This window comes from Dipodomys merriami, unplaced genomic scaffold, assembly GCF_024711535.1.
Source record: "Dipodomys merriami isolate MVZ:Mamm:240054 unplaced genomic scaffold, mDipMer1.0.p SCAF_10, whole genome shotgun sequence".
Lineage (NCBI taxonomy): Eukaryota > Metazoa > Chordata > Mammalia > Rodentia > Heteromyidae > Dipodomys > Dipodomys merriami.
Window position 1 is genome coordinate 6,255,514 of NW_027202271.1, and position 27,600 is coordinate 6,283,113.

A 27,600-nucleotide genomic window follows, 5' to 3' on the forward strand; every position below is an offset into this window, starting at 1 on the left:
AGGGAGGGAGGGAAGGATGGGGGGAGGGAGGAAGGAAGGAAAAAAAAGGGAAGGAGGGAGGGAGGGAAGGGAGGGAGGGAGGAAGGGAGGGAGGGAAGGGAGGAAGGAAGGGAGGAAAGGAGGGAAGGGAGGTAAAGAAAGGGGGAGGGAGGGAGGGAAGGAAGGAAAGAAAGAAAAGAAGGAAATGGGGGGCTGGGAAGGTGGCTCAGTGGCAGAGTGCTTGTCTTGCAAGCCTGATGCCCTGGGTTCGATTCCTCAGCACCACATAAGGAAAAAGAAAAAAGCCAGAAGTGGCGCTGTGGCTCAAGTGGTAGAGTGCTAGCCTTGAGCTGAAGAGCTGAGGGACAGCGCCCAGGCCCAGAGTTTAGGCCCCATAACCGGACCCCCCCCAAAAAAAAGAATAGAAGGAAGAAGAGAAAAGGAGGGAAGAAAGAAATATAAAAAAAGAAAAAATTAAAAATTATATATGGGGCCAGGCGCTGGTGGCTCAAGCCTGTAATCATAGTTACTCAAGAGGCTGAAATCTGAGGATCACGGTTCAAAGCCAGCTCAGTCTGGAAAGTTCGTGAGACATTTATCTCCAATAAACCACTAGAAAACCAGAAGTGGCACTGGCTCAAATGGTAGAGCACTAGCCTTGAGCTGAAGAGCTCAGGGACAGCGCCCAGGCCCCATGTTCAAACCCCACAACTGACATAAATAAATAAATAAATTTAAATAAATAAATAACATATGAGTTGGGTCAGGTTACCCATGGCTCATGCCTTTAGCTACGCAAGAGTCAGAGATCTGAGGATCACAGTTTGAAACTAACTCCAAAAGAAAAGTCAGTGATTTTTTTATCTCCAATAAACTACTCAGAAAAAGTTGAAGTGGCACTGTGGCTCAAGTGGTAGAGGGATAGCCTTGAGCACAAAGAGACCCCAGGACCTGCAAACATAAAATAAAATACAAACACAAAACATATGGAACTTCTTGTTTGCAGTTCACCACTGGCCTAGATTGTGAGAACATGACACAAAACTAGTGCTACCAATAGGAAAAAAAGTACAAGCTTCCTCTGATATCATCACCCTAATCCTCATACTGCAGAAGAGATGTGATCAGAATTGCCTACACCCATTGTGGTTGTCTACTTCAGTACTTGCCAGAATTATTCTCCTGTGAATAAGCCAGTCTCTCTTCTCTCCTGTAGGTAGAGTCTGTTCTTTCTTTGAATCTGTACTGGAATTGTAGCCCATGGTAATCAGAATGAAGTGGTGGAAATATTGCTCTTTTATTTTTCCCCAAACTCTTTTTATTAGCATACATTAGCCACACAAGGAAGGGGGTATTTCACTGTGAGATTTCCATGTGTGTTCCTATGATGATAGAAACACGCATGTACTCTCTTCCTAGTACAATTTGCAAAGGTTACATTCTATCTTCATTCATGCTGACAATCTATCTCAACCTTTTAGACCAAACCCCTCTCATGAGTACCTCTACACAGAATCTGTTTTCTCAACTCCACCCCTACTCTTAACAACTTCCAGGGTAGTGCTTTATAAAATTTTCATATGCACTTGCAATGTATTTCAAAAATTTGTACCCTCTATTATTTTCTCTTCGTCCTCAGTAGGCCCTAACTTCTCAGTTATCTATATATGCAATTATGTATACAGGTGTATATATATACATAGATATATTTGTCCATGATTATGAGTGTATTTTAGGTCTAGTTTCCACTTTTGAACAAAAACAATATTGTTTGTTTTTTTTTGTTTGTGTATGTGTGTGTGTTTGTGTGTCCCAGTGTTGGGCTTAAATCAGAGCCTGGGAGCTGTTTCTTAGCTTTTTCTATTCAAGGTTTATCCACTCTACCACTTGAGCCACACCTCTACTCTCAGTTGTTTTGGTGATTAATTGGAGAGAGGATTCTCTCAGATTTGTCCACCTGCAGTGGCTCCAAACCTGAATCTTCACCTTATATGGTCCTATGTACATAGCTTTTGACTTTGTCTGCTGATCTGGTAATATCATCTTAGTTGTATACTAGTTATTGCAAATAAGGGAAACCATGGGACCTATGTTTCTTTGGGTCTGGCTTACTTCACTTAATATAATTTTTCCAAGTCTTTCTATTTCCTTATTAATGGGGTGGTGTCATTCTTTCTGATGGAGGCATAGAATTCAATTGTGTGTGTGTGTGTGTGTGTGTGTGTGTGTGTGTGTGTGTGTGTGTGTGTGTGTGTGTGTATCAGATTTTCTTGATCCATTCATCTACTAAGGGGCATCTGGGTTGGTTCCTTAGCTTAGCTATAGTAAATAATGCTGCAATAAACATAGTTGTGCTGGTAGCTTTAGTGTGGCCTTGTTTGTGATCATTTGGGTAAATGCCCAAAAGTGGGACTTTTGGGTCAAAGGGAGCTCTATGTGAAGTCTTTTGAGGAATCTCCATAGTGCTTTCCAAAATGGCTGAACAAGTTTATACTCCCATCAGCAAAACAGTAGGGTTCTCTTTTGGGCACATCCTTTCCAGCATCTGTTGTTATTTGTTTTCTTGATTATAGCCATTCTAACTGGGGTGACGTGTATCTCAATGTTCTTTTGATTTGCATTTCTTTTATGGCCAGAGAAATGGAACATTTCTTCATGTGTCTATTAGCCATTCTTATTTCCTCTTCAGAGAAGTCTTTCTTTAAATCTTTAGCCCAATTATTATTCGGGCAGTTGTTTCTTTGAGGATTTGTTGTTGGGGGATTTAATTTTTTGAGTTCTAAGTATATTTTAGATATCAGACCCTTGTCTGTTGTATGGCTAGTGAAGATCTTCTCCCAATCTGTGGGCTTTCTATTGATCTTGCTAGCTGTGTCCTTTGCCAAGCAGAAGCTCTGCAGTTTTATGTAATCCCATTCGTTCAACCTTTCTTTGACTTGTTGTATTTCTGGGTCTCTATTAAGAAAATTTTGGCCTGTGCCAAGTTGCCCTAGAGTTTTTCTCCTATTCCATCCTGCAATGTTTTCAGGGTGTGTGCTTTGACGTTGAGGTCTTTGACCCATTTGGAGTTGATTCTGGAGCAGGATGATATATAAAGATCTAGCTTTAGTTTTCTATAGGTATTTAATCAATTTTGCCAGCACCACTTACTGAAGAGGCTGTCTTTCTTCCATTCTATTTTTAAGCCCCCTTATTGAAGACTAGGTGGCTATAGGTCTGTGGATTTATTTCTGGGTCTTCTGTTCTATTCCATTGGTTCTCAGGTCTGTTCTTGTAGCACAGCATGTTTAAGGTGATGCATCCCAATCTTTATGAGTAGAGGAGGATTTCAGGAAAGAAGTGACAAGAAGTTATTTGTGACTGCATTTCAGCAGGTCCCACATATTTGTTTGATTCGCTAAAGGAGAACATAAAGGTCCAAAGTCAGTGAACAATCAAGATTCCAAAAGTATTTTTAACATCAACATTAGGGAGTTATAAAAACATCCTTACAAAACAATGGAATACTAATCAGGTGCTGGGGGCTCATGGGTATCATCCTAGCTCCTTGGAAAACTAAGATCTGAGTGTCAAGGCTTGAAGCCAGCCTAGGCAAGAAAGTGTGTGACTCTTATCTCTAGGTAACCACCAAAAAGCTGCAAGTAGAGATGTGGCTCAACTGGTAGAGCATCAGCCATGAGTGAAACAGCTGAATGAGAGTGTGAGACCCTGAGTTCAAGGCCCAGTAACAATACACACACACACACACACACACACACACACACACACACACTTTTAAGATAATTTAAAAGATGCTTGGGTCCATTCCTGTAATCCTAGGTACTCAAGAGGCTGAGATCTAAGGATCTCAGTCCAAACCCAGCCTGGGAAAGAACGACTATTAGACTCTTATTTCCAATTAACCAGCAAAAAGCTGAAAATGGAGCTGTGGCTCAAGTAGTAGCCTTGAGCCAAAAAGTTCAGGCCCTGAGTTCAAGCCCCAGGACCAGAACACACACACACACACACACACACACACACACACACACACACACACACACACACACACACACACACACACACACACACACACACACACACACACACAGTGTTTGGATATGGTAGAGAAATTCCCAAACATTAGATTTCTCTTGTTATCATGGTGATTCCCAGAGCTTTTTCTAGGAGTTTCATAATGAACATCAGCCTGAATCATCTTTTTTTTTTTTTTATGAATTCTGCTTACCCACAGGAGAAACATACACTATTGGCCCAATTCCAATATCTCTTAATAAGATTTTGGAAGTAGAAGAGAAGCTATTAAGTTGCTGAGGAAGTTAAGAAACATTTAAAAAGTATCAGTGAAAATATGCCTAGGGTTGCACATGTGGAAATATTGAGATATTTCATTCCCAGTAAGTTCAGTCATGATTATGGCAATAATGATGCCTGAGTATCATTTTAGGAAAATTTATTGGGAGCATATTTTCTGTTGACTAAGAAGTTGATATTTATAACAAAGAAAAGGAAGCAACAATAACAACAATGAAATAAATTATGGAAAGGAGATAATTCTGCATTTTACTTATACACACAAAGAGTTTGAAAGAGTGAGGGAAAGGATAACATTGTCCAAAAAGAAATGTACTCTTTACCTGGCTTAGGTATTTGTAACACCTCTGTACATCACCTTTATTCTAACAATAAAAATTGAAAAAAAGAGTTAGAAGGTTTCAGTGAGACACAATAGGTTTAAATAAATGTGATTGGAGGAAGATCTCAACGCAGGGCAGAAATAATATAGAAACCACTGGTGGTTCATGCCTGTAATTCTAGCTCTCGAAAGCCTGAGCTCTGAGGATTGCAGTTCAAAGCCAAGTCTGGGCAGACAACGCAGACTTTTATCTCTGTTTAACCAGCAAAAAGGTGAAAGTAGCTATGTGGGTCCAGTTAAAAAGTACCAGCTGGAGTGAAAAAACCTGAGGTCCTGAGCTCAAGTACAGATACTGGCACAAAAACCAACCAGACAAACAAAACAGAGTCATGGAAAACAAAAATACTATTTAACACTGTGCTGTATCTCTTTCAAGCTATTTCTTTCAAGCTTGCATTACCCCATTGATAGCATACAGGAGAAGAACTAGAAACGTCAAGATTCCTTTTGGTAGAGGGAAAATCCACTGAGAATATTATTGAATATATATAGAAAGAACAGAGTATCTAGATAGAAAAGGATAGTTTACAGACTATAAACTGGTCATGTAAGAAAGGTTCATCTATTAATTTTTCATTCATGTGTGTGTGTGTGTGTGTGTGTGTGTTTGCACCTGTCCTGGGGCTTGAAATCAGCCAGGATCTGGGTGCTGTTCCTGAGCTTATTTAGCTCTGCAACTTGAACCACACCTCCACTTCTAGCTTTTTGGTGGTTAATTGGAGATAAGAGTCTCATAAGCTTTTGGCCATAATGGCTTTGAACTGTGATCCTCAGATCTCAGCTTCCTGAGTAGCTAGATTACAAGCATGAGCCACAGCACCTGGAAGATTTATTTTATATAGTTTCTGTGGGTCTGGAAATTAGGAGCATACGGTCTGGGATGCTGTGTCTGTCTTCTGGAACTACAAGGAAGATAGTAGCCAGTGAGTCTTTAGGATTGAATGTGATTTCAGAATTCACTCTGAAGTAGACCTTCACTTGGCTCTCTTCTCTGCCAGTTTCTCAATAGTGCTTGGCTCAAGGCTTCAGCTTCTCCACATGGAGACTGTTCCACAGTGTCCCCAGGGCATGGAAGTTGGATCTCTTGGAGCTAGTTGTACAATAAAAGAAAGCAAGGCAGAAATTGTACCACTTTCATTACCTTGGCTCTGAAGTCAAAACCATTAAAAAAAAAAAATGGAAGGATGATGTACAGAGGTGTTACAGTACGTGAGTCACGTAATGAGTATGTTTCCTTTTTTATTGTGTAAATACTGTACAGAGGGGTTACAATTACATGGGCAAGGTAATGAGTGCATTTCTTATCAAGCATTGTTGCCTCCTCCTTTGTTTCCCTTTCCCATCCCTTCCCATCTCCCACCTCCACCCCCTCCCCCCCCCCCCCCCCGCCAAAGTTGTAAAGTTCATTTTTCGACATAAGGACTTGTACATCTCATCGTTGCAATGAGTCCACCTGTAACTCTATTTCAACTATTTGTTTTTCCCTTCCCCTCCACAAATTATACCAACTCAAATACAGTGAAAGCAGGGGTTATACTGTGGGGGAGGGACATACAAAGCAACAAAGAAATCATCTTATAAATGTGTTAGAAACAATTGCATGAAAGAAAAAAAAACATTTGAATCCTTATCTTTGGGTTCATTTCACCTAACATCAACTTATCTGACCTTTGCTACTTGTCTCAAACATATACCAGTTATTGCAAATAATGGAAACCATGGGACCTAGAATGACATTCCCCATTTGTTGGAAAAAATTATATTAAATGAAGTAAGCCAGGCCCAAAGAAATATAGGTTACATTTCCTTTTGAACAGTGTCATCCCCTCCCTCATTCTCGCCCAGGTTTTCCCCCACCTGACTTGCTTCCCCCCTTCCCCCGAAGTTGGATCCTTCTTTTCCAATGTAGTGTCTAGTGGGTTTCACTACTGAATTGGTTCACCCTTTGTCCCACCATTTCTGAACTTACCTCCTCAAATCAGATAAATTTATATACAAGACAAAGGGTACAGAGAAATCAAAAACAGTGACAGAAGCGAATTAACCAAAGAAAAAAGGAAAAAAGAAAAGAAAAAAGAAGAGAACTTCAAACTGCATAATAAAAAACTTCTTCCTTCCATTTCTTGGAGTTCATTTCAATAAACATCATTTTATATAGTCTTATGCACATAGCTATTGAGCCACATGTCAGTGGAGCAAGCTTGAGGCTCTCGGTTTAAACCTCAGTACTGCCCCGCCCCCAGCAAATGAAGATTAATTAGCTAAATTAATTAAGAGGCCAATAGGTTAGGAGTCAAACGATCCAAGGAAAGAAAATGGCCAGGCTCTGATGGTTTATGCCTAGCTACTCAGTAGTCTGAGATCTGAGGATGGCAGTTCAAAGCCAGCCCAAGCAAGAAAAGCTGTGTGCTTCTTGTCTTCAGTTAGCCACCAAAAAGCCAGAAGTGGAGCTGTGGCTGAAGTGGGAGAATGCCAGCATTAAGCAGAAAAATCAAAGGAACAGGGGCCAGGTGCTGAGCTCAGGCCCCAGGATTGGCACATGCACATGTATGAACAACACACACACACACACACACACACACACACACACACACACACACACAAATGTGTGTGTACTCGTGCATGGAAAAGGAAGACAGAAAGAAAAAGAGAAAAAGAAAATATAAGACCTAGTGATTTTTCTAAAAAAAATAAGATGAGTACTATACTGACAGGACACATGGAATGAGATGATGGATAAAATTTATTTAGACAATGTGGAGGTTCACATTGCATCTGGGTGCCATAGAGAATACATATTTCATGAAGCAATCTTTTCCCCCTGAGTCTCCTTCTGCAATTGTATTGATGTACAGATATCTGTGTTTACTTGTGTGCTGAAGCCATTTCTGATAAAACACGCCACTTATTTTCTCTAATCAATAAGGATTTATGCAACCATATATTGATATAAGATTAAGTTATTACAAAGGTTGCTGCCAGAGGTAAAATTTCTCTTCTCTCACTGCCAATACCTGGGAATTGCTATTTTAGGCAATTTATTCAGTTCAGTGCAGAGGTCACAAGCTGTTCAAGAAAACCTTTATTTTCACAAGACAACAGTTAGAACTGTCTATGTTAATCTATAATAGATCATAATAGATTATAATAGGTATTGTGGCTTTTTTTTTTTGTCGGTCGTGGGGCCTGAACTCTGGGCCTGGGCGCTGTCCCTCAGCTCTTCAGCTCAAGGCTAGCGCTCTACCACTTGAGCTACAGCGCCACTTCCAGCTTTTTCTGCTTACTTGGTTCTCAGGAATCAAACCCAGGGCCTCATGCATGCAAGGCAAGCACTCTACCACCAAGCCACCTTCCCAGACCGGTATTGCGGCTTTTTATTGAGAGTAAACAAAAGCAGTTTGTTAACTAGAAAGCCTGCCTCATACATGTTGAAAAACTCTTTTATTTGTTAAGACACTTTTCAATTAAATAATATTATTTCTTTATCTATTTAGTTTTGTGCTGGCACTAGAGGTTGGAACTCAGGGCTTGTTTAGTGTTTTTTAATAAGGCTGGGGCTCTACCACTTCAACCACAGCTCCACTTCTGGCTTTTTGCTAGTTCATTTGCATTAAGAGTCTCTCAGATTTGTCTGCCCAGGCTGACATCAAACCTCCATCCTCCACATCTTAGTCTCCTTAGTCACTAGGATTGCAGGCATGAGCCAGCAGCTCCTGGTTTCAAAGCAATTCTTGAAACTGCAATTTGCTTCACTACCTGTAAACATAGTGTGCCCAACAAACACTAACTGATATTTCTCAGCTGAGAGAATTACAATAGTAGACCAATTTTTTTAATGAAAGGAAATTATCGTTGGCTCAAAATGGATCATATCAGTTGAGACAGTTTTAACATCACACAACAAGCAATAGTTGCTTAGCTAAATATCCCCTCCTCCCCGCAATAAGAAGTATCAAAGGCCAGGCACTATGTCCCATTGTTGTAATACTAAAACTTTGTATATGTCTAGGGCAGGAGGATCATTACTTCAAGATCAGCCTGAACTACAAAGTGAGGTCCTAGCTCAACAACATCATGGAAGTGTGAGGGTGGGTTCTTTAAATCTGGGCATTTTCTAAGAAAACCCATTCATCTTCCTTCCTTGCCAGGCTGTGAATTTATGACTTGTGGTTAAAACATGATTGCACTACTTCTGGATGCCACATGCATGTCTCATTTGTGTTGAAGGGCAGAGCAAAGGGCAAAATGTTTACTGGGAGAAGAAAAACATAGCTTTCCCCTCAAAGTTCCTTCTTGTTTCACGCAAATTTAGATAACATAGGGACGGCCTTGTTTAAAGAGAATCTGGGGAGGTGGATCTTTAAAATTAGACACAATTATTCTCTAAAATGAATGAAGAAGAGGTATTAGGTAGAAAATCATCAGTGTTTGTCATATGAATCAACAAATCTTTACTTACAGATAATTGTACGACAGCATCATGATGCCCCAAACTATACTGGTAGTACCCAGATAAGGAAATATTATTTACTCATATAAAATATAAGAGATTCTTAATAGGATAAAATAAGAAATAGGAAAAATAAGAGTCAAGCTTTTAAAAATCCCCAGAGAAGGCTAGAATAAATTCTGTAGTACTGGATTAATGTCAGAGGCTTCAGTGTGAATTTCTGGTTGTCTGTCTGTCTGTCTGTCTATTTATCTCCATCTTTCCCTTCATTCATCTATCCATCTATCATCTATCTCTCTCTGTTTGTCTCTATGTATATCAGATGTATGTATGTAACTTTTTTCTATATCTCTCTCTATGTATGTATCTATCAATCATCTGTCTGTCTCTATGTGATGTATGTATATATCTTTTATCTATATTTATATATTTATGTATGCATAGATATATGTATCTATCAATCATCTGTCTGTCCACCTATTTCCCTATCATCTATTTTCTTTCTTTTTTATTAATAAGCTTTTTTATTGTGAAAATATCATACAAAAGGGTCTATTTTCTACTTGTAGGTGGAGAGATACATATATACACATGTTTAAACTAATATGTATATATATGTTATTTCCTCATTCTGTATGCTAAGAGTCTAAAAGCAGTAAAAGCCAATAGCAACACGCATGCTAAGTACCCAGATCTTGGTTTCTACATACCACTCATCAATAAAAGCATTCAGGGCTTCTTGGAAAAATGACTGATTTTAGGACTGGCTCACATCTGTAATCCTAACTACTCAAGAAGCTTGAGATCTGAGGATTGCAGTAGGAAGCCAGCCTGGGCAAATAAACCCACGAGATTCTTATCTCTGATTAACCAGCAAAAAGCCAGATGTAGAAATATTGTACAAGTGATAGAGTGCTAGTTTTGAGCAAAAAAGCCACGTGAGAGCACAAGGCCCTGAGTTCCAGCTCTAATACTAGCACATGCACGCATGCGCGCGCACGCACACACACACAAACACACACACACACACACACACACACACACACACACACACACACACACACACAGTAGTTAGTTTCCAGGCATGGCAGCCCATACCTGTAATCCCCGTACTTAGGATGCTGAAGCAAGAGGATTTTGAGTTCAAGGTCAGCCTGAGCTACATAGTGAGGTGCAGGCTAGTCTTCAAAATTCTACCTCAAAAACAAAACAAAACAAAGCACCATAGAGGCAAACCAACCTGAAACAAATCCCAGTGGTCCAAACTCAATCAATTTGAGTAATGAAAAAAAATGAAAAAAATTGAGTAATGAAAAATAATACAATATTTATTTTACACACCTGAGTCCATGCTGATATAAAGTATTGAATGTATAAATAAATGAGGGGGAAGGGCCAATTTTCCATTAAAAAATCAAAATAAAATATGCAAACAATTGCTCCTTTTAGGAGGGAGGGCTTAACTGTCCCTGTTCTGTTCCACTTTGAGCATGTGCTGGTCTTAGTGATTATCTATCAAATAATAGTGAAAGAAGAAAATGGCAAGTGAGCTGAGTGCCAGTGGCTCATGCCTATAATCCTAGCTACTGAGGAGGCTGAGATCTGAGGATCATGAGTCTAAGCCTGGCTGGGCAGGAAAGTCCCTGAGACTCTTCTGGGGTGGGGGGAGGGTCCAGTCGTGGGGCCTGAACTCTGGGTCTGGGCACTGTCCCTCAGCTCTTCAGCTCAAGGCTAGCACTCTACCACTTGAACCACAGTGCCATTTCCAGCTTTTTTCTTATGTGGTGCTGAGGAATCGAACCCAGAGCCCCAGGCATGCACGGCAAGCACTCAGGCCCTGAGTTCAAGCCCAAGGGCCAACACACACACACACACACACACACACACACACACACACACACACACACACACACACACACACACACACAAAGGCACTACCTAGCTGTCAAACTAATCTGCCTCTGTAATAGTGATGAAAAAGTGTTTTGTCTTTTTTTAATACTCTACACAGCTACCCATGGACTCCAATCTAATCACAAGGCAAATGTCAGACAAAACTAAATTTGGGAGCATTGTTAAAATTTTCCCCAAAACTATCAAGGTCACATAAAATAGGGAAAGGTTGATAAACTATTACAAACCAAAGGAGATTGAAGGAGATTAAGTGACTCAATTTGCTATATCATCATAGATGGAAGTCTGGGATTGGAAAAAATGAAATTCATCTTTTCTGTAGGTTTGAGATTGATTTGAAAAGGAAGAATGGGGTGATGAGGGAGAGCGATGGAGAAAGGAGTTGAGTTGCTCACTGCTGGTTGCTCACGCCTTTAATCCTAGCTACTCAGGAGGCTGAGATTTAAGGATTGTGGTTTTAAGCCATCCCTGGCAGGAAAGTCTGTGAGACTTATCTCTAATAAACTACCAAAAAAGCCCAAAGTGGAGCTGTGGTTCAAGTGGTAAAACATCAGCCTTGAGCAAAAAAAAAAAAAAAGAATCTCAGGAACAGCTCCCAGGCTCTGAGTTCAAGCCCCAGAACTGGCAAAAAATGGAAATTAAAATAAAAAAATGGCTGGGTCCCATCAAAGTACATTATATTCATATATAGGCACAATAAAATAAAACCCTTTTGTACAACTAATTGATGCTAAAAATATGAAAAGTTAAAATGTAAAACTAAATAAATACCACAAAAAACATCATGAGAAAGCTAATGAAATCTGGCTAGGTACTGGTGGCTCATGCCTATAATCCTAGCTACTCAAGAAGCTGAGATCTGAGGATCCAGGTTTGTAGCCATCCCTGGCAGACCAATCTGTGAGACTCTTATTTCCAATTGCCCGACAAACAGCCATAAGTGGAGCTGTAGCTCACGTGGTAAAGTGCCAGCCTTGAGAGAAAAAGCCAAGGAAGAGTTCAAGACCATGTGTTCAAGCCTCAGTACAAAACAAAAAACAAACAACCTCCCCTCCCAATCTAATGAAACCTAATAATTTTGGAGTTTAGTTAATAGTCCATGAGACTCTTGTGTATAATTAATTAGAAAAACAAACAACAACAACAACAACAAAAAACCAAAAAAACAAAGCCAGAAGTGGGGTTGTGACTTAAGCAGTAGAGCACTAGCCTTGAATAAAAAAGCTCAGAAACAGTGCCCAGGCCTAAGCCCTAGGTTGGATATACACATACCAAAATATTATTCCAGAATAAGCTTTTAAAATACTCACATGGGAATTGGAAACAATATAGCTAGCTAATGCTAGCACACTATAAACTTACAATTAATGGTCTTGATTGCATTTTAGAGCAATGAGGTAGCTGCATACTATTTAAGCTACTTACGATCATGTTAATATTTGACCCATTCAGGTCCCTTATCCTATATAAATAGAAACTGAAATATAAAAAGATATTGAATGTGAACTTTTCACTAAACAGCACTTTTAATGAGATTTCTGGATCCTTGTAACCTTTTCAAGGTCAAGTGAAAGCTGTTAGCAAGTGCAATTACTCTCTTGTCTGCAACAGAATTTTTTTTTATTAAATTCTATGCCATTTTTCCTCACAAATCATAGTGTTACCTTGAAACACACCAATGAAAAATGACTCTACTTAAGAAGATGCATTTTGTTCAGAGCAGCAATGTTAGAAATCAGTTAATGTTTGTGTGGAAAATCAGCAAATCAGAATTTTAATACTTTTTTTTTCAAAACCTTGAAATGTTCCTTAGCCACTATTGGCTCAGGTCTCAGCCTCCTGTGTAGCTAGGACTACAGATATGAACCACCAGGGCCTGGAGAGGAGCAATTATATACTTGTCAAAAATTATCAAAAGTTACTTGAAATAAAAATGGTATCTGCTCTGCAAGAGTATTACTATGTGTGGATAAAAGATAAATTTATGTTCTATAATGGATGCTAACTAATGTATATTTTTCTAAGACATAGAACAAAATGAAATGATGGATGATAAAAGAACTGTATTAGAGGGGGAAGGAGGGGGAAGGAGAAGGACTGGGATTGGGGGGGAGGGGGAAGGCTGGGAAGGGATGTGAAGGGTAAACCAAAGGAGGAGGCTGCAATGCTTGGTAAGAAATGTACGCATTATCCTGCCCATGTAATTGTAACCCCTCTGTACAGTATGTTCACAAATAAAATAAAATTAAATTTAAAAAAAGAACTGTATTAGAAAATATTCTCAACTTCAAAACCCCCTCTAGAGCTTTTTCTTTTTTGCCTTTCAGAGAGCCTTCTTCCAGAAAGCTAACATGAATTTACTGTAGATTACAATTAGCAGAAGAACCAATGAGCTTCAGCTTTAAAAAACTTTCCAGAAATGAATAGCCTTTTGATTTTCTCAACCAAGAAGAAACCAACTGTCCAGACTGTATCTGTATCTGTGTTCTTTCTTTTTCTTTCTCTTTCTTTCTTTCTTTCTTTCTTTCTTTCTTTCTTTCTTTCTTTCTTTCTTTCTTTCTTTCTTTCTTTCTTTCTTTCTTTCTCTCTCTCTCTCTCTTTCTCTCTTTCTCTCTTTCTCTCTTTCTCTCTTTCTCTCTTTCTCTCTCTCTCTCTCTTTCTCTCTTTCTCTCTTTCTCTTTCTCTCTTTCTCTCTTTCTCTCTTTCTTTCTTTCTTTCTTTCTTTCTTTCTTTCTTTCTTTCTTTCTTTCTTTCTTTCTTTCTTTCTTTCTTTCTTTCTTTCTTTCTTTCTTTCTTTCTTTCTTTCTTTCTTTCTTTCTTTCTTTCTGAGCTAAGCACTGAACTCAGGGGCTTGCACTTACCAGGAAACTGCTCCTTCACTTAGGTATTGTTGTTGTTGGTGGGGGTGGGGTAAGGGTGGTGGTAGTGGTCATGGGACTTGAACTCTGGGCCTGGGTGCTATGCCTGAGCTCTTCAGCTCAAGGCCACAGTGCCATTTCCGGTTTCTGGTGGTTAGTTGTAGATAAAAGTCTCACGGACTTTCCTGCCTGGGCTGGCTTTGAACCTCGATCCTCAGATCTCAGTCTCCTGAGTAACTAGATTACAGGCGTGAACACCGGCACCTAGATCCCTGTGTTCTTTCGATCTCTGATCATATAGTAACTTTTGGGAAGTGTTTGGTAACTTTGCCATCAAGGAACACAAGCATAGGAATGATGAACAAAACCTAGAGTCATGTAACTTTTATTTATTTAATTAATTAATTTACTAACTTAATTACTTAGTGTCAATTCTTAGCTTGAACTCAAGGACTGGGCACCGTCCGTGCTCAAGGCTGGCACTCTCTATCACTTGAGCCAGTTCTGTGTGCATGCACTTGTGTGTGTGTGTGTGTGTCTGTGTGTGTCTGTGTGTCTGTGTGTCTGTGTGTGTTTAATTGGAGATAAGAATCTCAAGAACTTTCCTCCTCAGGCTGGTTGCAAACCTTGATCCTCAGATCTCAGCCTCCTGAGTAGGTATGATTATAGGCCTAAACCACCAGTGCCTAGCTAGATTTGTGTGATTTTGAAGGGCCATCCAGAATCATTTGATATGCATGTTACCTCCTTGAAGAGATCCACAAGGGGGCACTACTTGGCTGAACTTTACCTCTTTCTTTCCTTCTCTCTCTTTCTTTCTCTCTCTTTTTCTTTTTCTTTCTTTCTTTCTTTCTTTTCCTTCCTTCCTTCCTTCCTTTCTTTTTTCTTTCTTTCTTCCCATTGTGCCTATTTTAAGGTTAAAAACAGTTACGATCAAGGAATATAGTATTAACATTTTCTTCATAAGGCTCCTAATCGGTTTCTTCCATTGCTAACTTTATTTGGGTGGTTGTATTTTTCACTGCAGTAAAATGTACACCTATGAAATGTCCCACTGAAACAATTTCAGAGTGTACAGAGACATTCTGTACATTCAAATTGTTGTGCAGTCATCATTACTACACACCTCCAGAACTCTTTCCTTTTCCCAAACTGAAACTCGCCACCTAGTCAAGTATTTTCCCCTTACCCTGACCCTGGCAGCCATCATTTTAGTATATGGGTGAGATGTCAGTAAAATTGATTACACTTGGTATCTCATTTAAGGGGACTGGATTATATTTCACTTAGTATCATTTTTCAAAGTTCACTCATGTTGTTCCAGATGCATCTTTTTTTTTTTTAATTTTATTTTATTTGTGAACATACTGTACAGAGGGGTTACAATTACATGGGCAGGATAATGCATACATTTCTTACCAAGCATTGCAGCCTCCTTCTTTTGTTTACCCTTCATGTCCCTTCCCAGCCTCCACCCTCCCCCCAATCCCAATCCTTCTCCTTCCCCCCCATTCCCTCCCCAACCCCCGCACCGACTTGTAAAGCTCATTTTGGACATGAGAACTTGTACTTCTCATTGTTGCAACAGGTCCACCTGTATCCTTAAACAACTGGTTTTTCCCCATCTCCTCCACAAGTTATACTGACATCAAATATAGTGAAAGCAGGGCTTATACTGTGGGGGAGGGACATACAAAGCAACAAAGAGATAATCTTATAAATGCATTAGAAACACATGCATGAAAGAAAAAAAACATTAAAATACATATCTAAGGGTTCATTTTCCTGACATCACATTATCTGACCTTATCCGCTTGACTTATGCATATACTAGATATTGCAAATAAGGGAAACCATGGGACCTATGTTTCTTTGGGCCTGGCTTACTTCACTTAATATAATTTTTTCCAAATTTTTCCATTTCCTAACAAATGGGGCAATGTCATTCTTTCTGATGGAGGCATAGAATTCCATTGTGTATATATACCACATTTTCTTGATCCATTCATCTACTGAGGGGCATCTGGGTTGGTTCCATATCTTAGCTATGGTAAATAATGCTGCAATAAACATAGTTGTGCTGGTAGCTTTAGTGTGGTCTTGTTTGTAAACATTTGGGTAAATGCCCAAAAGTGGGATTGCTGGGTCATAGGGGAGTTCTATGTGAAGTCTTTTGAGGAACCTCCATACTGCTTTCCAAAGTGGTTGAACAAGTTTACATTCCCACCAACAATGAAGTAAGGTTCCTTTCTGTCCACATCCCCTCCAGCATCTGTTGTTGTTAGAGTTCTTGATTTTTGCCGTTCTAACTGGGGTGAGGTGATATCTGAATGTTGTTTTGATTTGCATTTCTTTTATGGCTAGGGATGTTAAACATTTCTTCATGTGTCTATTGGCCATCCTTCTTTCTTCTTCAGAGAAGTTTCTCTTTAAGTCTTTCGCCCACTTATTTATTGGGCAGTTGTTTCTTTGAGGATTTGTTGTTGGGGGGTTTAATTTTTTGAGTTCCAAGTATATTTTAGATATGAGACCCTTGTCCGTTGTATGGCTAGTAAAGATCTTCTCCCAATCGGTGGGCTTTCTATTGATCTTGGTAGCTATGTCATTTGCCCTGCAGAAGCTCTGCAACTTTATGGAATCCCATTTGTCCAACCTTTCTTTGATTTGTTGTGCTTCCGGGTCTCTATTCAAAAAATTTTGGCCTGAGCCAAGGAGACCTAGGGTTTCTCCTATTCCATCCTGTAATGTTTTCAGAGTGTCTGCTTTGACTTCAAGGTCTTTGATCCATTTGGAGTTGATTCTGGTGCAGGGTGATATATAAGGATCTGGCTTTAGTTTTCTACATGTAGTTAACCAATTTTGCCAGCACCATTTACTGAAGAGGCTGTCTTTGTTCCATTCTATTGTTTTAGTTCCCTTATCGAAGATTAGATGGCTATATGTCTGTAGGTTCATTTCTGGGTTTTCAATTCTATTCCATTGGTCCTGAGGTCTGTTCTTATGCCAATACCAAGCTGTTTTGATTACTACGGCTTTATAGTAGAGTTTGAAATTTGGTATTGATATTCCTCCAGCAGTGTTCTTTCCATTGAGGAGCGTTTTTGCTATTCGGGGTCTTTTATTGTTCCATATGAATTTTTGGATTGCCTCTTCTATTTCCTTGAAGAATGAGGTTGGAATTTTGATAGGTATTGCGTTGAATTTGTAGATAGCCTTGGGAAGTATTGCCATTTTCACGATGTTAATCTTTCCAATCCAGGAGCAAGGGAGGCTTTGCCATTTTTTTAGTTCTGTGTTGATTTCCTTTTTCAAGATTTTAAAGTTTGCATCATAGAGGTCCTTCACTTCTTTAGTTAAGTTAATTCCTAGGTATTTTATTTTTTGTGGGGCTATTACAAATGGAGTTGCTTTCCTAATTTCAGCCACACTTTTCTCATTGTTGGCATACAGAAAAGCCATTGATTTTGGGGGGTTAATTTTATAACCTGCTACTTTGCCAAAGTTTTGAATCAGCTTGAGTAATTTGGGAGTGGAGTCTATGGGATTCTTTAAGTACAAGATCATGTCATCTGCAAACAGGGAGAGTTTTATTTCTTCTTTCCCTATTTGGATCCCCTTTATGTCTGCATCTTGTCTTATTGCTGTAGCTAGGCATTCTAATACTAGATTGAAGAGAAGTGGAGAGAGTGGGCATTCTTGTCTTGTTCCTGAGTTAAGAGGAAATGGCTTTAGTTTTTCACCATTGAGTATAATGCTGGCTGTAGGTTTGTCATATACAGCCTTTATTGTATTGAGGAATGTTCCATGGATTCCTAATTTTTCCAAAACCTTCATCATGAAGGGGTGTTGGATCTTATCGAATGCTTTTTCTGCATCTATTGAGATAACCATGTGGTTCTTATTCTTGCTCCTGTTGATGTGATGAATAATATTAATTGATTTGCGTATATTGAACCAGCTTTGCATCCCTGAAATGAATCCTGTTTGATCGTGGTGTATGATTTTTTGGATGAATTGTTGAAGTCGATTGGCCAAAATTTTGTTGAGAAGTTTTGCATCAATGTTCATCAAAGAAATGGGTCTATAGTTCTCTTTCTTTGATGAGTCCCTTCCTGGTTTTGGGATGAGGGTTATGATGGCTTCATAGAATGTGTTGGGTAGTGAGCTTTCTCTTTCAATTTCATTGAAGAGTTGGAGGAGTATTGGTGTGAGCTCTGCTTTGAAGGCCTTGTAAAATTCCGCTGTAAAACCATCTGGTCCTGGACTTTTCTTAGCTGGGAGGTCTCTTATTGCTGTTTCTATTTCAGTGCTTGATATGGGCCTGTTAAGATAGTTTAACTCATCTTGGTTTAGTTTTGGCATGTCAATATTTGCTAGGAAGAGGTCCATTTCTGTCAAGTTCTCAAACTTATTAGCATAAAGTTTTGAGAAGTATTCCCTTATAATGTTCTGAATCTTGGTTGTTTCTGTGGTGATGTTTCCATTCTCATCTCTGAGTTTATTAATTTGGGTGTGTTCTCTTCTTTTTCTGATAAGATTTGCTAAGGGTCTGTCAATTTTGTTAAGTTTTTCGAAGAACCAACTCTTTGTTTTGTTGATTCTTTCTATAGTTTTTTTGGATTCTAATTCATTTAATTCTGATTTAATTTTGATTATTTCTTTCTGTCTACTGGATTGGGGTTTATCTTGCTGCTCTTTTTCAAGGAGGTTTAGATGTGTCATTAAATTGCTAGTTTCAGATCTCTCCAATTTGTTGATGTAGGAGCTCAGAGCTATCAACTTGCCTCTGAGTACTGCCTTTGCTGTGTCCCAGAGGAGCTGGTAATTTGTGTGTTCATTTTTGTTGAATAGCATGAACATTTGAATTTCCTTTCTAATCTCTTCCATGACCCACTCTTGGTTCAGCAGTGTGTTGTTCAGCCTCCATGTGATACCGGACTTTCTTTGGTGGCTTTTGATGTTGAGTTCCAATTTTAATCCCTTGTGGTCAGAGAGAATGCAAGGTATAACTTCAATGTTTCTGAGTTTAGACAAGTTTGCTTTGTGCCCTAAAATGTGGTCTATTTTAGAAAACGTTCCATGTGCTGCTGAGAAAAACGTGTATTCTGATGCTGCTGGGTGAAATGTTCGGTAGATGTCTGTTAAGTCTAGTTGATCTATGCAGTTGTTTAGATCTGCGGTTTCTCTGTTGAGTTTTTGCCGAGTTGATCTATCTAGTGGGGAGAGTAGTGTGTTAAAATCCCCAACAATTAATGTCTTTGGATCTATATGGGATTTGAGGGAAAGTAGTGTTTCTTTGATAAATTTGGGTGCTCCATTGTTTGGCGAATAGATATTTAGAATTGTAATATCCTCCTGAAGGAGAGATCCTTTAATTAGTATGTAGTGACCTTCTTTATCTCTTCTCACGAATTTTAATTTGAAGTCTATTTTATCTGATATTAGGATTGCAACTCCTGCCTGTTTATGGGGGCCATTTGCTTGGTAGATTTTGTTCCAGCCTTTAACTTTGAAAATGTGTTTGTTTTTACGGGCAAGATGTGACTCCTGCAGGCAGCAGATAGAAGGGTCTTGTTTTTTAATCCAACTAGACAGTCTATGTCGCTTAATTGGAGAGTTCAGTCCGTTAACGTTAAGAGATAGGACTGAGAAGTAGTTGGGAGTTCGTGCCATGTTATCCACCTTCTTGGGGACTGCAAAAACTGGGTTCTTCCTATGGTTCTTGGATTCTCAGTTTGGGTGCATTTTCTTGGCCTTTGTTGCGGTCTTGTTGGTTTTCTATGTGTAGGACATCTTTAAGAATCTTTTGTAGGGCTGGTTTGGTGGAGATGTATTGTTTAAATTTTTCTTTGCTATGGAAGGTTTTTATTTGGCCTTCAGTTATGAAGGAGAGTTTAGCTGGGTACAGTATTCTTGGTTGATAGTTGTTTGTTTTTAGGGCATGGCATACATCATTCCAGGCTCTTCTTGCTTTGATTGTCTCTGCTGAGAAATCTGAGGTGATTCTAATTGGTTTCCCTTTATAGGTGCTTACCCTTTTCTCCTTGACAGCTTTAAGGATCTTTTCCTTGGTCTGAGTTGATCCTGTGTGGATTATAATGTGATGGTGGGATGTCCTATTCTGGTCTGGTCTATTTGGGGTTCTAAAAGCTTCTTGTATCTGAATAGGCCTATCTTTTTGTATGTTTGGGAAGTTCTCTGCTAGGATCCTGTTAAACAAATTTCCTAGACCATTAACTTCTGTTTCTAGGTGCTCCTCTACACCCATTATCCTTAGATTAGGCCTTCTGATGGTGTCTTCCAGGTGTTGGATAGATCTATCATATTTCTTGGACTTGTCTTGGATGGTTGTATGTTCTTTCTCTATAATATCTAGGCTGTTTTCAATCCCTGAGATTCGATCTTCTGCATGGTCTAACCTGCTGTCAAGACTCTCTACTTTGTTTTTTATCTCTTTTCCTTCTAGTTGGTCAGCTTTGATGGCTTCAAGTTCTTTGTTGAAGCTCTGTTTTAGGTCTTGTATGAATTTCTTTACTTCCTTAATTTGGTGTTCAGTGTTTGTTCTCAAATCACTTAGTTGATTGGTTATGGTTTCTTTGGACTCCCATTCCTTCTGTTGGGTTCCATTCAGCATTCCCTTTGTGGTCTCCCTAACTTCCTTCAGCTCTTTGTTAGTGGATTCCATGAATGCCTTTAGTGATCTTTGTGTATTCTCTACCTGGTCTCTCAATTCCTGTATTACTCTTTGATTAGCTTCTTCCCGTTCATGGGATTCCTGTAGTTCTCTTTCCTCTCGTTCGTGGGATTCCTGCAGTTCTCTTTGAGTGTTCTCAGCCTGCTCATGCCATTCCTCCCTTTCTCTTTGAGTATTCTCAAGTTGTTCACGCAAATCCTGTATCAGTTTTTGAGTAGCTTCCTCACGCTTATGATATTCCTGTATAAGCTTTTGGGATGCCTCCTCTCTCTCCCTTTCACGCTCATACAGAGTCTTTTTTAAGTTGTCAAACTTTTCATTTATCATGTTTGCCAGCAGTGTTTGTAGAGCTATTTGGGAACTCTCCTTTGGATTATTCATTATCTGTTCTGACCCCTGATTATCAAGATTGGGACTTGAGATATCCGGATTTGCCATTTTTCTAGTGTTTTTTTGGCTTACTCTGCCCATTTGAGATGAAAATAGCACCAGTTTTGTGCTAGAACACTATCTTAAGGCAACCATCAATCAAAGTTTGCATTTGTACAGTCAATAGTCTACAGATACAATCTAGTTCAACAGATACATCTATTCAACATCAAACAACTATATGTTAATGGGCTTCGAACCACAGAGAAGAATTTGGAAAACCAGAAATTATTAGGGTTAGGGAGAGATGCGGGTAAAAAATAGGAATAGATTGGTGTGGGGAGGCACAGGGAGAGTTAACTATGTCCTAATCCCAATGCAGGAAATAGGTTGGGTAGGATGCATGTAGAGAGAGAGAAAAAAAAAAAGAATGGGAAAGGGAAATGAAAAGAGACCAGAAAAAAAACAGAAACGTAAAAATTAATATTATTATGGAGATTAAAAGACCATCTATTTAGAGAGGAATGTGAGTATATTAATAGAAGGGTAGGGACATAGAGGAGAAGTGAAAAACTTAAAAAAATGCTTAAAATATTATATAGGTATAAAGAGGTAGTACTGCTATTAAGGAATTTAAGTCTCAGAGGTTTTGAATTGAGTAATAAATTTGTGGATTAAGTGTGTACACAATGGGGGATAGGGTCTACTAGTTAACTACGGGTTTATCTGAGGATGTGCAGGACAAGAGTTAAGTCACATACAGAAGATCAAAAGAGAAGAAAAGGTGAAAAGGATTAGAAAGGGAGAAAAAAGATCAGAAGTTCAGTAGAGCTAGACAAAAAAACAAAAAGATAGTTAAGAAAGAAAGAAAAAGAGAAAGAAGACAAGAAAAGAAAGGAAAATGCACATTCATGTGTTCCTAAAATAAAAATTATAAGAGGAAAAAAAAGTTACTGGAAAACAATTATTTTTTTCAAAAAAGGCAAAAATTAAAGATTAATAAAATTTTTAGAAAAGGAAAAAAAATTATATATATATAAGGTACCAAAAAAAAGAAAAAAAGAAAAAAAAAGAAAAGAAGAGGAAGAAAAAAAAAAGAAAAAAAAAGTTCTTTGATTTTTTTTTTTGATTTTTTTTGGGAGGGGTGGGAAGAATCCTGTATCTCCCTTTTGTCTGTAACCAGCCTCTTGTTGGAGTCTCTGGTCAGCTTGAGGTCCTGTGGCTTGATTGGTTTCTTAAGTCAGTTTGTTCGAACAGGCAGAAAAATGCTCTGCTTTACCCAAGATTTTGAGATCCCTCTCCCAGATTAGTTTACTGGGAGGGTGATCTGCTTTGAGAATCACATAAGAGGGGGATGCAGTGGTGAGGCTAGGTTCTGGGTAGGGTTGAGGCCTTTCAACAATCAGTAGCTTTTTCCTGGGGCTAACACAGAGCCCAGCCTGGAGCCGTTCTCAGGGTTTCTGTTTTTCAATTGATTGTGGAGGCTGCTAGAGGGAGGGGCAGCCTCTAGCTCTGGTTACCCAGTGAGGCAAGCCACTCCAATGGCTGGTGCCTGAGCTGGGTGACTTTTCCCTCGATGGAGCCGAGTCTGGCAGATCACTTCGCCGTTAAGTTCTTGTGACCTGCTAAATGACTTGTTTTATTCCAAGGCGTGGGTTGGAGCTGGCAGCTCCTCCGAGCTTTGTCGGTATCCAAGATGGAGATCACCGGTGCTTGGGGGGGGGGGGGGAGGGATGGCCTTCCCTCCTCTGCTCCCTGAGAAGGAGTGAGGACGTCGTGCTTCTACTCACGTCGAGTCTTGGATCCTGGGTCGTCTCTGGTCTGCGAACTGCAGGATGAAGATGTGCGCTCCTTGTCGGTTCTTGCTGGTGTTGAGTAGAATCCGCTCACCCGCTGCATCTGGCTCCTTCGTCCCGGACTGTCTGTGTGAGCGCTCAGTTATGGCCCGGGCTGCGGACTCCGCCGTGACCCTGCCACCGCCGCCGCCGCCACGGCTGCTGGCAGGCGCTCAGATGTGTCTTTTTGCCTTGGCTTCCCCTCTCTTGTCTAACTCTCTGTCCTGTGATGGCACACTTGGTGTGATTCTCTGGCTTAGGACTGTTCACTGGAACTCTAAAACTCCTTTGTATGCGAGAGCTTGTTCAGATTCCAGCTTCTCCTCTCCCATCTTCCCGGAACCCCCCCCCCCCCCCGATGATTCTTAAGGAATCTTCTGTAACCTTCCTAAACACTAGAAGTTGTAGAGGAAAGCTGCTCATTCTCCCATTATGCCTGTATTTGTACTTGATCGTTATTGAACTTTTTCTCCTTCACTGGGGCTTCTTCTTAACTTATTCAGTCACCATCGCTTGGTGAGTCAAATTCTAAAAACCAATTTCTTTCTTTCTTTCTTTCTTTCTTTCTTTCTTTCTTTCTTTCTTTCTTTCTTTCTTTCTTTCTTTCTTTCTCTTTTTCTTACTTTTTCTCTCTCTCTTTCCTTCTTTCTCTCTCTCTTTCTCTGTCTTTCTCTCTCTCTTTCTTTCCTTCTTTCTTTCTCTCTCTCTCTTTCTTTCTTTCTTTCTTTCTTTCTTTCTTTCTTTCTTTCTTTCTTTCTTTCCTTCTTTCTTTCTTTCCTTCTTTCTTTTTCTCCAATACCAGAACTGGGGCTTGAACCCAGAGCCTTGAGCTATTGTTTGGCTTTTTCACTCAAGTTTTTCACTCAAATCTAGCACTCTCCCTCTTGAGCCACAGTTCCAATCTGGCTTTTTTTCTAGTTAATAGGAGTTAAGATTCTCACAGGCTTTCCTTTCTGGGATGGCTTCAAACAATAATCCTCAGATTTTAGCCTCCTGAGTAGCTAGTATTACAGTTGTGAGCCACCAGTTTCCAGTTAATAACCCACTTTCTTTACTAAATTCATCACAAAAGAGGAAGGTATTTTTTTTACCATGAGATTCAGTTCTCCTTTAAAGAACTATTCATATATATATATATATATATATATGAATTTGAACATCATAGCAAGTTATAGACACTTCCTCAGATAGCACAAAGAAGCAAACATAATGGAGCATGATGTACCTGCAGAACCAATACTAAAGTAATAGTGACTGGGGAGGAAGGGTGATGGCAATATCTGTTTAAGTTCTTTTGAGAATTTACTAACCTCATACTAGATACACTTAGACAAAAGGATTAAACAAAACGTGGTAGAATAAAATAAAAGTGAAGTAAACATTTTCACATAGATGAAAGAAGAAAGTATGAATTAGGATAAAAAAAAAACAAGTAAATAACCCCACAAAAATACCGGATCTTTTGGGGTCTAGTGTTCCACTAGGAAAATGAAAGAAGTCAGAAGCCAGGCATTGGTAGCTCATGCCTGTTATCCTAGCTACTCATGACTCTGAATCTGAGAATCATGGTTCAGACAGGAAAGTCCATGAGATTAATACCACCAATTAATTACCAAAAATAAAAAGTAAAGCTGTAAGTGGAGCTGTGACTCGAGTGGTAAAATACTATCTTTGAGCAAAAAGCTTAGAAACAGCAGCTTAAGCACAAGGACCATTAAAAAAAGGAAAGAAAGAGAAAATAAAGAAGGGAGGAAAGGCAGGCAGGCAGGCAGGCAGGCAGGCAGGCAGGCAGGCAGGCAGGAAGGAAGGAAGGAAGGAAGGAAGGAAGGAAGGAAGGAAGGAAGGAAGGAAGGAAGGAAGGAAGGCAGGTAGGGAAGCAAGGAGGCAGGGAGCAAGGGGGGCAGGGAAGAAGGAAGGGAGGAAGGGAGGAAGGGAGAAAGGGAGAAAGGGAGGAAGGGAAAAAGGGAGGAAGGGAGGGAGGAAGGGAGGGAGGAAGGGAGGAAGGAAAGAAGGAAGAGCTGAGTGCTGACGGCTCATGCCTATAATCCTAGCAATTCAGGAGGCTGTGATCTAATGATCATGTCTTTTTTTTTTTGGTTAAGTTTTTTTTATTGTGAAAATACCGTACAGAGGGGTTACAATTACATGAGCAAGGTAATGAGTACATTTCTTATCAAGCATTGTTGCCTCCTCCTTTGTTTCCCCTTCCCATCCCTGTCCTCCCATCATGTCTTGAAACAGCTGAAGCAAAAAAAGTCCATGAGACTCATATCTACAGTTAACCAGCAAAAAACCAGAAGTGGAAGTATGGCTCCAGTGGTAGAGCATCAGCCTTGAGTAGAGAAAACTGTGTTAGCATTCAGGCCTTGAGTTCAATCTCCAGTACTGGAGATGGGAGAAGAAAGAAAATGAAAGGAATAATTTTAGAATAGCAGATTATATAAGTATAATGAGGTTAACCTGAGAATGTCAAGAAATATCCAGGAACAAGTAAGCCCTGGAGGCTGTAGATCAGATCCAATGGCTTGGCCTATCCATGTCTGGTGGTCTGCACAGAGCCACTCTCAGAGGTTTGGACCCAGCCACTTCTCATGGTATATACATACATACATACATACATACATACATACATAATACATACATGCATGCATGCATACATACATACATATACATATATGTGTGTGAGAGATATATGTGTGTGTTACTCATGTAACTGTAATTCCTCAGTACAGTATCTTTACATAATATACATATTATATATATATATATATATATATATATATTCTGAGTACATTTCCTATGGAGCACTGTTACTCTCTCCTTTGTTTTTCCCCTACCATCCCTTCCCTTTCCACCTTCCCAACTCCTCCCTCCACCCACAAATTGTAAAGCTCCTTTTCAATATTGTGTCTTGTACATCTCATTGTTATAGTAGGTCAACCTGTATCTTTATTTCAGCATTTTGTTATTTCACTTCCTCTCCCCAAATTAGAAATGAATATATATACATGTGTGTGTGTGTGTGTGTGTGTTTGTGTGTGTGTGTGTGTATGTGTATACAAGATGCAGGGCACCAGAATCAAATATAGTGAAAACAGGGGTTATACCATGGGGGAAGAACATGCAAAAGAAACCAAAACATCACTAGTACATTGAAAACAACAGCAACGAAGAGAAAACCTCTTGTGTCCTTATCTTGGGATTCATTTCACTTAGCATCATCTTCTATGGTCATATGTACATAGCTTTTGACCTTTTCTGCTTGTCTGGTAAGATTATGCTAGAGATATACTAGTTATTGCAAATAAGGGAAACCATGGGACCTATGTTTCTCTGGGTCTGGCTTACTTTACCTAATACGATTTTTTCCAAGTCTTTCCATTTCCTAATGAATGGGGTGGTGTCATTCTTTCTGATGGAGGCATAGAATTCCATTGTGTGTGTGTGTGTGTGTGTGTGTGTGTGTGTGTGTGTGTGTGTGTGTGTGTGTGTGTGTGTGACATTTTCTTAATCCATTTATCTACTGAGGGCATCTGGGTTGGTTCCATATCTTAGGTATGGTAAATAATGCTGCAATAAACATAGTTGTGCTGGTATCCTTAGTATGGCCTTGTTTGTGATTGTTTGGGTAAATGCCCAGACGTGGGATTGCTGGGTCATAAGGGAGCGCTATGTGGAGTCTTTTGAGGAACCTCCATACTGCTTTCCAAAGTGGTTGAACAGGTTTACACTCCCACCAACAATGCAGTAGGGTTCCCTTTTGTCCACATCTCCTCCAGAATCTTTTGTTATATAGCCATTCAGAATTTCAATGTTGTTTTGATTTCATGGTTTCTGTTGTTGTGAAATTGGTAAAGTGACTCTTGGAATCATTTGAGAAAATATAGCTAGTATCAGAGAGGGCAGCAAGTGACAACCTGAGATTCATAATGATGTCCCTTCATATTAATTGATAGTTTGAGATAGGAGGAAGGATGAGCCTTTGTCTCTAGCAAGGAAAAATATAGCAGAGACTTTGACTTGACATAGGAGCAATAATCAAAACAACTTTATTAAAAAAAAAAAAAGACTACTGCCAGGTTCTAGTGGCTCACACCTATAATCCTAGCGACTCAGGAGGCTGAGATCTGTGATTAATCCTAGTGACTCCAGAGGCTGAGATCTGAGATCACAGTTCACTGCCAGCTCCAGCAGGAAAGTCCTTGAGACTCTTCTCTCCAATTAACCACCAGAAAACTGGAAAGTGGTGCTGTGGCTTAAAGTGGTAGAGCACTAGCCTTGAGCGAGAAAGCTCAGGAACAGTGCCAGGCCCTGAGTTCAAACCCCAGGACCCACCAAAAACAACAATAACAAAATTCAACTAATTAAAAGAAATTAGTTACCTAGGCAATGGTCACTCCTATGTATAATACTAATATTCTGGAGGCTGAGATCTGAGACTCTCAGTTCAAAACCAGCCTTGGCAGACAAATCTGACAGACTTTTATCTGCAATTACCAGTGAAAAGCTGCAACTGGAAGTGGTGGAAGTGTGGCTCAAGTGGTAGAACACTAGCCTAGGAGGGACAAAGCTCAGGAAATGAAAAGGCTAAGTAGGAATGCAAGGTCCTGATTTCAAGATCCAGTAAGGGCACAAGTGAAAAAAAAATGTTGCTTTAAAAAAAGGTTCATGTAGGAGTTTTAGGTAGAAATAAAAACTCTTCTTTATTTCTTTTTTTCTTTTTTTTTTGACAGCCATGGGGCTTGAACTCTGGGCCTGGGCACTGTTTCTGAGCTCAAGGCAAGTGCTCTACCACTTGAGCCACAGCA

General features: G+C 39.6%; 1 long non-coding RNA gene across 1 annotated transcript in view; it reads right to left on the bottom strand.

The window, feature by feature from the left end:
- Positions 1–1,323: 1,323 nt before the first annotated feature.
- LOC138839318 (uncharacterized) overlaps positions 1,324–27,600 on the bottom strand; it is an 80,688-nt gene continuing 54,411 nt past the window's right edge. The window contains exon 3 of the long non-coding RNA XR_011375942.1: positions 1,324–3,376. This is a non-coding gene — a long non-coding RNA (uncharacterized lncRNA). The remainder of the gene's footprint in view (positions 3,377–27,600) is intronic.